The following is a 12,067-nucleotide window of genomic DNA, read 5'->3' as shown; positions in this document are numbered from 1 at the left end:
GGAATCCGTGCCCCTCCTGGCTAGCTTATGCGGCTCGGGAGGGAACACGAGGCTGGTTCCATGCAGTAATAACTGCTTCTTTGAAGGAGGGTGTCTTCCCTGCCGCCCTGAAGGAGGCGGTGGTGAGACCCCTCCTCAAGAAGCCTGCTTTGGACCCGGCTGTTTTAAACAACTATCGTCCAGTCTCCAACCTTCGCTTTCTGGCGAAGGTTGTTGAGAGTGTGGTGGCGCATCAGCTCCCTCTGTTCCTGGAGGAAACTGATTATCTGGACCCGTTACCAATCGGGCTTCAGGCCCGGACACAGCACGGAGACGGCATTGGTCGCACTGGTGAATGATCTCTGGAGGGCTAGGGGACAGGGGTTGCTCCTCTGTCCTGGTCCTATTAGATCTCTCAGCGGCTTTTGATACCATCGACCATGGTATCCTGCTGCGGCGTCTCAGGGGGTTGGGAGTGGGAGGCACCGTTCTACGGTGGTTCTCCTCCTACCTCCGGGGCCGCTCGCAGTCGGTGTTTGACAAGAGGGCAGAGATCCGCCCCGAGGTCTCTCATTTGTGGAGTTTCCTCAGGGGTCGGTTCTCTCACCTCTCCTGTTTCAACATCTACATGAAGCCGCTGGGCGAGATCATTCGTGGTTTTGGGGTGGGGTATCACCAGTATGCTGATGATACCCAACTTTTTTCTTTCCACCCCGAACCAACCCAGTGATGCCCTCTCCGTGATGTCCCGGTGCCTGGAGGCGGTTCAGGTCTGGATGGGGAGAAACAGGCTTCGTCTCAATCCCGCCAAGGACCGAGTGGGCTGTGGCATATCGGCGTCTCGGGTTAACCATGTTATTCCACCTCTAATGATGGGGGGTGAGGTGTTACCCCCCGTTGATAGGGCTCGCAACTTGGGCGTCCTCCTGGATTCACGGCTCAATTTTGAAGATCACATAGGAGCCGTGACCAGGGGGCTTTTTGCACAGGTTCGCCTGGTGCGCCAGTTGCGTCCCTATCTGGACCGAGACGCCCTACGCACAGTCACTCATGCGCTTGTGACCTCCCGTTTGGACTACTGTAACGCTCTCTACATGGGGCTGCCTTGAAGACCACTCGGAGGCTTTCAACTGGTGCAGAATGCGGCCGCGCGAGTTGTAATGGGGGTTTCCCGATACTCCCATGTAACACCTCTACTCCGCGAGCTGCATTGGCTTCCGGTTGCCCTCCGGGTGAAATTCAAGGTGCTGGTTATCACCTATAAAGCCCTACATGGCCTGGGTCCGGGTTATTTGAGGGGAACACCTGCTGCCGGCATCAAACGCCCTTCGCCCAGTGCGCTCCCACAGGGAGGGTCTGCTCAGGGTTCCGCCGGTGAGAGATTGCCGGCGGGGTGACACCCAGGGATAGGGCCTTCTCAGGTGGGGGCGCCTGCCCTCTGGAACCAGCTGCCGGTGGAGCTGAGAACTGCCCCCGACCTCCGATCATTCCGCCGGGGCCTGAAGACCTGGCTCTTTGAGCTCTCGGGCCCAGGCTGAGGAGAAATTTTTTAATTGGGGTTTTAATTGTGTACAGGGTCAATTTAATATTTTTTAATATGGTTTTAACTTTTGTATGTTGGATTTTTTAATTCCCTGTAAACCGCCCTGAGTCCTCAGGGAAAGGGCGGTATACAAATGCAACTAAATAACTAAATAAATATAGATATAGATATAGATATAGAGAGATAGAGAGATAGAGAGATAGATATAGAAAAATAATACATCCTACAATTAAATACAGTACATTGTGTTGTTTAAGTGCTCCCTTTATTTTTTGAGCAATATATATATTGTGTGTGTGTGTGTTAAATATTTGTCAAGTGTGTGTGTGTGTGTGTGGTGTATTATAGGGTATATTATAGGGATAGGGGATAAAGTGGGGTCATATGCCATCTGTAAAACATTTTGTATAAGTTTTCTTTATATTGCACTGCTTTAGTTAATTTAATATTTCTTTCCCATAATTTTTGACACTCTTCTAATTCTATATTATATCCAAAATTCTTTGCCCATATTATCATTGTTTCTTTTACATGTTCTTCCTCCATCTTTAAATTTAACAGAAATCTTAAAAACTTCCAGTGCTGAAACATTCACAGCTTCTGGAGGCAGGTTGTTCCATTGATTAATTGTTCTCACTGTCAGGAAAATTCTCCTTAGTTCTAGGATGCTTCTCTCTTTTATTAGTTTCCATCCATTGCTTCTTGTCCTGCCTTCAGGTGCTTTGGAGAATAGCTTGACTTCCTCTTCTTTGTGGCAACCCCTGAGATATTGGAATACTACTATCATGTCATCCCCTAGTCCTTCTTTACATTAAGGTAGGCATACCCAATTCTTGCAACCATTCCTTATATGTTTTAGCCTCCAGTCCCCCTAATCATCTTTGTTGCTTTTCTTCACACTCTTTCTAGAGTCTCAACATCTTTTTTACATTGTAGTGACCAAAACTGGAAATAATAATTCCAAGTGTGGCCTTACGAAGGGATTGTAAAGTGTTATTAACACTTCATATGATTATTTATTTATCATTTATTTATTTTTTATCAGTAATTATTTGTCATTCTGTTGAATAGAGGGATTGTATTTGGCCACACTGTGACTTAAGTTTCTGAGTTGAGTGGGACAAACCTAGTCTAGCATTCAAAGTGTTCCTTGAAGCTTAACTGCCACTTGATGTATTTGGGATGTTCCATAAAATAAACAAAAGTTAAGGAACCAATTATGTAAGCAAACATTCTAACTCTGATGTTCTCTCCTTTTTATATGATCTGTAATATGTAAGTAAGTTTATTCTATATTACCTTGAATCATTTTGAGAAGGGCTGAATATTTTCAGTTGTTTCTTTTAGTTAATGTACAACAAATTGGCTTTTTTCTACTATTAACTCAAGGGGGAAAAATTGGGTCCCAACCCTTTTCTTAGGATTGGAATGTTAACTGCAAAATGCACATGCAAGTTATGTTCACTGACATATATTAGTCAATGCACCGAGTGGCTCTTTTATCCTAACAGATATGTAAATCAAGACACAATTTCCCCCTTAAAGGAGCCCCATTGTTTCCCTTTTCAGACAACTCCCACCAACATAAACCTTGTGCTATTTCCCGAATCCTTCCACTGGTTAGAGCGAGCAAAAATGTGGCTAAACATTATGTCCTTACTAGTAATCCTCAAAGGTAATTGTTTTCCGTTACGTAGAGTTTAATTCCATGTTCTGTTGCTCTATGCAGGAGATCTCATAAAAAAAAATAACAACTTTCTTTTAGGAGTTCAGTCTCAGGTCCAGTTGGTGGAGTCTGGAGGGGATGTGCGAAGACCTGGAGGGTCCCTCCGCCTCTCCTGCCAAACCTCTGGATTCACCTTCAATAGCTTTTGGATGCATTGGGTGAGGCAGGCTCCTGGGAATGGACTGGAATGGGTGGTGTTGTGTCTGTAAATAGTTGCAAACATGTAAAATAGCAGGTTGCAAAAGTAGGTTCTTGAAGCGGGAGATTCGGGTGCAACCATTGGTTAAAGTAGCAAAGAAGCGGGAAAATAGCGATTGATGATTGGTTACATTTTAAACAGTTCTACTATAAAAGCTTGAAACATTTGACAGTTGACAGTTGACTTATGTGTATTGAATAAACTCTTTCATTGTGAACCACTCTGAGTCCTTGTCTACCTGAACCAAACAATTGGCGACGAAGGTGGGATAGACGGAAGACCAGAGAAGGTTCGGCGGAACAGCTGCGCAAAGGCGGCAAATTTGAAAGAAGTCACAGTCAACCAAGCGGCCGCGGCGGAATAAAAAAAATCCTCCGAATGGCGCAAATCGGGTCCTTAAAAGAATTTGACCCAAACTTCCCAGAGGACTGGGAAGAATATATAGGACAGGTCGAAGGGTTCCTGCTTGTGAACGGGATAACGGACGACCGGAAAAAGGCGGCAGCGTTACTGACAATTTGCGGCACACCAGTATATCGGATCGCTGTAGGACTTTGTCAACCACAGCCGGTCTCTAGTGTTCCGTATGCCGACCTGTTAGCTAAACTAAAAGTACATTTCACACCTAGGAGATCCGAACTCTTTTGGCGTCGTATTTTTGAAAAAAGAAACCAGAGACCGGGCGAATCAATTCAAAAATTTGTTGCTGCCGTCAGGGAAGCCGCAGTACGATGCAAGTATGACAACTTGGAAATCAGAATTCGGGACCGAGTAGTACTGGGCTTGCGAGACGAGCAGCTACAAAATAGAATAATCGCCAAGCCCACCGGCAATTTGCAAGAAGTGCTGGATGAACTATTAACGTACGAATCCACCGGGTATCGCGACCCCCCCCCGTAGTAGCATGGCCGCATCTGCCGAAATCAACCAAGAAGGCTTTGTGGACTGCGGGGAGGTGGACCAGCAATGGGAAGATGACATCGCTGAAGTCTCCAGACGATTTGGGAAAATGGCGCCAAAACCATCCCGAAGCGAGGGGCCTGAACCGAACCGCCGATTCCAACCCGCAACACCGCAATAACAAACGACAGTGGCCCAACGACCATGGAGAGACTCCACAACGAGACCGCGTGACAACAACAACCGGTGTGGCAGCTGCGGGGGCAACCATCCCCGCGCCACTTACAGATTCCGGACCGCCAAATGTAGATCGTGTGGGAAGACCGGCCCCATCCAAGCCATCTGCAGGAGTCGTGCACGCGACAATCACCTTCATGAAGTCGATGTTTGGCCCGAAGGTAAGGTAACCCCTTACTATAGTGGCAAAGAGATCCCTAGACCGAGGGCTAAAGTTCTGAACCGCGGGGAGGTGGCGCGAGTCAATCATAGTAGGAAAGGGAAAAATAATAATTTTCCGGAAGGAAAATTAAAAATCATAGTCCATTTGCAAGGGGTTCCTTGCAAAATGGAAATAGATTCAGGGGCCTCAGTGTCCATAATATCTAGTGAAACCCTGGAAAGGATTGAACAAATAAGTGGCAGAAAAATTCCACTTAGTTCAACCAAAATCCAATTAACCGATTTTCAAAAAACCCCAATAAAGATTAAAGGGAAGATTACCCTTAGTGTTAAATTTAAGGGGTTTAAAGGAGTTTTAGATTTAATAGTTACTGAGGGCCAGAGGACTAGTCTAATTGGCCTTAACTGGTTCCCTGCCCTGGGCATTTGGATTGGGGGAATAAATACAGTTATTAAAAATAAGACCCTCGAATCAGTCTGCAATGAATTCGCAGACGTATTCGATGGGTCTCTAGGTAAATACAAAGGGGCCCCAATTAAATTTAATCTAGACCCGTCGGTTAAACCCATCAGGCTTAAGGCCCGACGGGTGCCTTTCGCCCTGAAGCAAAAAATCGAGGCCGAGCTCGACAAGCTTGTAGGCCAAGGCGTATTAGAACCAATCGAGGGAGGTTTGTGGGAAACGCCGATCGTCACACCCCTTAAACCTAACGGGGATGTGAGGATCTGCGCTGACTACAAAGCCACCCTGAACCTGGGAATGAAAAAACATGCTTACCCGGTCCCGACGGTGAAGCAGGTCCTCGCCACAATACAGGACGGCGCCATGTTTGCCAAGTTAGACTTGGCGCAGGCGTATTTGCAATTAACTGTTTCTGAAGAGGCTGCAGAAGCTCAGACGATAGTTACCCACAAGGGGGCGTTCCGAGTCCACAGACTGCAATTTGGTATTGCAGCAGCTCCAGGCATCTTTCAAGAAGTGATGGAGAGGACCTTAAAGGGCATACCTGGTGTATGCCCTTATTTTGATGATGTCTTGATAGCTGGAAAAAATGAAGAAATATTAGCAGAGCGGCTGGAACAGGTATTGGAAAGATTTAGGAGGGCTGGACTGAAATTAAAAAAGGAAAAATGTTGCATTGGGGTTAAGTCCACTGAATTTCTAGGATTTAGGATAGACAAAAATGGAATTCATCCTACCCTGATAAAATCAAGGCAATTAAATTGGCACCAGAACCAAAAAACAAGGCTGAATTACAAGCCTTCCTTGGCTTAGTAAATTTTTACCATACATTTGTGCCACACAAAGCTGCCATAGCAGAACCTCTCCATAGACTTTTAGATAAAAAGACCCCGTGGCAGTGGCTTAACAAACATAGAGTTAGTTTCCAAACATTAAAAGACATTCTTTCCAGCCAATCAACAGTAACCCATTTTATTGAAAATAAACCAATTTATTTAGCGTGCGATGCTTCACCTTATGGTGTGGGGGCTGTTATCAGCCACTTGGACAACCAAGGTGTTCAAAAGCCAATCGCATATTATTCCAGGACGCTGACTAAAGCAGAGCGTAATTACGCACAGATAGATAGGGAAGCATTAGCAATCGTGGCAGGAGTAAAAAAGTTCCACGATTACCTTTATGGTAGGAACTTTACTATACTCACTGACCATAAACCCCTATTGGGACTGTTTACCACGGATAAACAGACACCCCAAATAATGTCACCCAGAATGCTGAGGTGGTCAATTTTCCTCTCAGCATATTCATTCTCTCTCCAACACAGACCGGGCAAGGACATGGGACATGCTGACTCCCTTAGCAGACTGCCATTAAATATCACTGAGGAAGACCCTGCCCCTGTGGGACAAATAATGTCTTTACAGGACATTCCTGACTGGCCTTTAACCGCTAAAGATATAGCTGTGGCAACAAATAATGACCATATCCTAAAGAGAATTATGGCCTGGGTCCTTAGTGGGTGGCCAAGTACTAACCCGGATGCCAAGTACATTCCTTATTTTAGAAGAAAGGATGAACTGTCATCTCATTTGGGATGTGTTCTGTGGGGAAACCGTGTTGTCATTCCTGAGATCCACAGACCTACAATTTTATTAGAACTACACGAGGGGCACCCTGGAATAGTACGTATGAAGGCATTGGCTAGGAGCCACTTGTGGTGGCCAGGACTTGACAAAGACATTGAAGAATGTGTTTCTAATTGCTATTTGTGTCAACGTTCTAGGCCTGAGCTGCAACACACACGTACTCATAAGTGGGAGTTAGCCAGGAATCCTTGGTCCAGGATTCATATTGATTTTGCTGGACCTTTCCAGGGGTTAACCTTTCTTGTAGTAGTGGACAGTTTCTCTAGATGGCTAGAGGTAGTACCCGTCAGTTCAATGACTTCTGGTAAAACAATACAAGTTTTAAGGGGCCTCTTTGCCACTCACGGGTTACCTGATGTAATTGTGTCAGATAATGGGCCCCAATTCACCTCTGTTGAATTCCAGGATTTCCTCAGGGCCAACTCGATTAAACACACAACATCAGCACCTTTCCACCCGTCCACCAACGGCTTGGCTGAACGAAATGTGAGGACCACTAAAGACGTATTAAAGAGAATCATCCGTGGCGACTGGCACCAAAGACTGGCCGAATTCTTGCTGACCCAACATACGACCCCATGCACGGCTACTGGTAAAAGCCCAGCTGAAATGAGGTGGGGGAAGAGATTAACCACCAAACTGGACAGGTTACATCCTGACAGACTTCCATCAAGTGCGGAACTGGACATTCCAAACAGATCATTCAAAATTGGGGATCTAATCTGGGCCAGGAATTATGCACAAGGGGACAAATGGATCCCAGGGGTGGTCACTGAGATATTGGGTCCCTTGTCTTACACTATTGAGGGGGAAGGGAATAGGGTTAGCAAAAGACACATAGATCAGCTAAGGAAGAGAACTATTGGCTGTATGCCAGTTGAGGGGGATCAAAGTATACACGGGGGAAACATTGCATCAGGGCTTATTGATAACAACATGCCAGCTAGTGGGGAAGCAGAAATGCAAAACAGCCCGTCCACAGCTAACCAACAACAACACAGTCAAATTGATTGGGAACTGCCCCCTCTGAGTAGGCCGGCAATAGGTGATCATCAAACACAACAACAACCACAAATTGTTAACAGAGAAGCATCTGAGCCAGTTAGCCAAGAGTCCAGGCCCACCAGAGTAAGCCAGCCAAACAGACAATCTGATAGAAATGACTTAGGTATCCAAAGCAAGAGATATCCTTCAAGGGTCCATAGGCCACTCAAATATTTAAGGGACTATGTCAATAAATAACAACAACTGGGGGGTAAGGGGTGTTGTGTCTGTAAATAGTTGCAAACATGTAAAATAGCAGGTTGCAAAAGTAGGTTCTTGAAGCGGGAGATTCGGGTGCAACCATTGGTTAAAGTAGCAAAGAAGCGGGAAAATAGTGATTGATGATTGGTTACATTTTAAACAGTTCTACTATAAAAGCTTGAAACATTTGACAGTTGACAGTTGACTTATGTGTATTGAATAAACTCTTTCATTGTGAACCACTCTGAGTCCTTGTCTACCTGAACCAAACAGGTGGCAACAATACGCTATGATTCTCAAGAAATCTACTACTCAGACAAAGTGAAGGGACGCTTCACTATCTCCAGGGACAATGCCAAAAGCCAGCTGTATCTGCAAATGAGCCGCCTCAAAGCTGAAGACACGGCTGTCTATTACTGTGCAAGAGACACAGTGAGAGGAAGTGAATCTGAAGCCAGACAAGAACCTTCCTTTCTTCCGAGGAGTTCTTCAACTTGACTGAACTAGTCAATGAGGATTGATCTCTGTCTCGAGAGAACTTCAAGATGTTTTATTCTGGGTATCAGAGAGTTTGCTGTAAGAAAATATAGTGAGATGAAAATGGCTTAAAAATTCCTGTTTCATCTTCCCTGTTTACAAGGTGATCCTTTAATATCACAGCAGAAGTCTGGAAATGAATCTTCAGGGTGAACCTTCCAAATATCCAAACTGTCATTCACATATTGAGGAAACTCCTCCACTAAAACACAATCCTTGGAGAATTAGGAACATGTTTCCCCTCCTCATTTTTGACACTGGGGGGGGCAATGTTGCTACATGAAATCCCATTCTGTGTGCAGGGGTGAGGTAGGGAGTAAAAGAACTGTAATTAGATATTCTGGAGGCCAGATACGTTTTTTATTTTATTTCCGTAATAATTCTCTGAAAATATCTCAAGAAAATTTCACATCTCAGGATGGTACAGTGTGCACTGGGAAGCGGAGAGTTTTCATCAAATAATTTATTGTTGGTTTTGTCACCAGAGAAACTGTCTAGACATTTCAAACCTTTGCTGAAAATGAGAACAAAATGAAGGGATTATATTATCATGCTCATTGAACATTTAAACAGTTAGAACATTATGGAGACAAATAACATACACCAACCCACAAGGTTTTAAAGTTTCTCTTAATGGATTTCAAAATAATTCAGTTTCTCAAGGCACCAAAATCCTTATTGGAAAACCCTATCTGGCTTTATGACAGATAACTTAGAGGAAACAAAATATTTTTGATAATACACAGAGAATCATTTATTTTTATTTATTTATTTATTTATTTTAATTCCATTTATATCCCGCCCTTCTCCGAAGACTCAGGGCGGCTTACAAGCTTAGCAGTAGCCTTCATTCTATGTATATGCCTGCTTATTAGGGCTTTCACACACACCCCAAGCGGCATTATTACAAAGTCAGCTTATTGCCCCCAACAATCTGGGTCCTCATTTTACCTACCTCGGAAGGATGGAAGGCTGAGTCAACCTTGAGCCTGGTGGGATGCGAACCTGCACTAATTGCAGGCAGCTGGTGTTACTTAAGGAGGCATTAGCCCACTGCTCCACCAAGGCTACCTAGCCAGGCAGGTGGCCAGCCAATGGGGTTGGCCCTAGGTTTCCCGCCAAAACTAGGTTTCCTGCCAAAACCGTCCAGGCCACACCCCCTGGTGGCTGTTGCTATGCAGATGCCTGCACCTGGATACATAACACTACTATTGAGAAAGGGACCATCTATACTATACCTGTGCCTTTGGTTTTTCTTGCCCAAAATGTAGAACCTTACTTTTTTTCACCATTGAATTTTATTTTGTTGTTCTGTCCCAGCCTATCTGAGTCCTTGTTAAGTTCACAAGGAGAAACCCCTCTTCCAATCAAGGCAGAAACCACAGGAACAAGCCAAACGCCTTTTATTACTCACAGTTCTGAGGAAAACAAACACAGTTCACAGCAACTCAATTCTTTACCCAAATAATTGCCTTCAGCAACCAGCACCTTCCACACCTTCCCAAGGCATGGGTTTCCTAATGCCTGCTCCTTTGCCTTTGGAGACGCCCCATTGCATTCCTCTCTCTTGCTCTATTTTCTTGCTGGCATTTATGAGCATCCTGGATATCGCCCACCTGTGAGTTATCAATATCCCCATCAGACTCCCAGAACAGCTGTCTCTCCCCCTGAGCATGAGTAGAGGGGGCCAGGCTCCTCATCAGACTGTAAGTCTTGGAGCTCCTCAGAGCCTTCCTCTGACTATGATGTCACTCCAGGCCCCTCCTACTCCTCTAAGTCCTCAGACTCAGCTGCCAGAAAAACGGGCTGGTAAAGAATCACAACATTTGTTAGATAGCACCCAATGTTCAAGCATGTCCAGATCCTCCTGTATCTTAAGCCTGTCTTCTGGAGTGTTGGCTGTTCCTGTCAGCTTGGTGTCATCTGCAAATTTGATGAGTTACTCATCTATCCCCTTGTCCAAATTATTGATGAAGATGTTGAAGAGCACTGGGCCCAGAACAGAGCCCTGGGGCACCCCACTACACACTTCCCTCTATGTAGATGCGGTTCCATTGAGGACCACAGGCTGAGTACGGCCAGTCAGCCAGCTATGAATCCATCTGGTGGTGATGCTATCTAACCCACATTTTTCTATCTTATCAAGTAGTAGGTTGTGATCTACTTTATCAAATGCCTTATTGAAGTCCAAGTAAATTGTATCTACAGCATTCCTCTGGTCCACTAGTTTTATCACTTGGTCAAAGAATGCAATAAAGTTTGTCTGGCATGATCTGTTTTTGACAAATCCATGTTGGCTTTTAGTAATGACTTTGTTTGCCTCTAGGTCCATGGTGGTGAACCTATGGCACGCATGCCACAGGTGGCACACAGAGCCCTCTCTGTGGGCACACGTGCCGTCACCCCAGTCCTAGGCCTTCAGCTGGGTTTTATAAAACCTATCTACTCATATGAAAATGAAAACAAAGCATGAAAACTGGCATCAGTTTTTCTTTTTCTTTTATTTTTTATGATTGGAACATCATTTAAAAATCATGCATTTAAAGTCTGTGGAAAGACATCTTTAAAAAGTGAATGGGTCTGTTTTAACCCAAGCAATATGTAAATCAGGGTACAATTTGCCCTTTAAAGGAGCCACCAGATTTCCCTTTTCAGGCTACACAAAATCTAAACCCTTCCCTTAATTCTTGTCTATCTATTTATTTAGAGTATGGCTAAATAATAATAACAATAAAAAACCCTTTTCTAGCAATTCCCCTCCATTCATTAGAGGAAGCAAAAATGACCCTGTGGAAAAACCTGTTGTTCTTACTCACTGTCCTCAGAGGTAATATTTTTTTCTTCCCTATTCAGCTTATTCCATTTTAATTCTTGTCCATAGGAGAGTTCACTGAAACTCCTTTCGTTTTAGCCGTCCAATCTGATGTCCAGGTGGTGGAATCCGGAGGAGATGTTAGAAGACCTGGACAGTCCCTCACTCTCTTATGCCAAACTTCTGGTTTCAACTTCAATGTCTTCTGGATGAACTGGTTGAGACAGTATCCAGGGAAAGACCTGGAATGGGTGGGCCGCATAACTACAGGCTCACCTCCTACTGCTTACTACCGAGATAAAGTCAAGGGACGGTTCACCATGTCCAGGGATGATTCCCACACTCGGGTGTATCTGCAAATGAACAACCTTAAACCAGAGGATTCAGCTGTCTATTACTGTGCACGAGACACAGCGAGAGGAAATGAATCTGAAGCCTGTCAAAAACCTTCTTGTCCCATGAGCAGTTCTCCAAGCTGATTTTATTTATTATTTTATTTTATTTTTAATTTGTATGCCACTCCATCTCATTATCAACCTCATTATCAAGCAAGGATGAAGGGAGAAATCTTCCCAAAATCTGTCAAGTTAAAGGTGAACAGAGGAGATCTGGCTGTTT

At 44.6% G+C, this 12,067-nt stretch overlaps 1 protein-coding gene and 1 long non-coding RNA gene across 2 annotated transcripts in view; one reads left to right on the top strand and one right to left on the bottom strand.

The window, feature by feature from the left end:
- The window catches only part of LOC310649938 (vomeronasal type-2 receptor 26-like), a gene marked incomplete at both ends in the record, with an annotated part of 482,094 nt that overhangs the window by 269,328 nt on the left and 200,699 nt on the right, over positions 1 to 12,067 (bottom strand). The window lies entirely within an intron of this gene.
- LOC310649444 lies at positions 3,134 to 8,483 on the top strand. Its single transcript, XR_014494231.1, has 3 exons — positions 3,134 to 3,197; positions 3,288 to 3,439; positions 8,374 to 8,483. It is a non-coding gene; the product is annotated as an uncharacterized lncRNA (long non-coding RNA).

Source organism: Vipera ursinii, assembly GCF_947247035.1.
Source record: "Vipera ursinii genome assembly, chromosome: Z".
Classification (NCBI taxonomy): domain Eukaryota; kingdom Metazoa; phylum Chordata; class Lepidosauria; order Squamata; family Viperidae; genus Vipera; species Vipera ursinii.
Note: the sequence above shows the minus strand (reverse complement) of the source record. Positions and strands in the feature narration are given on the sequence as shown.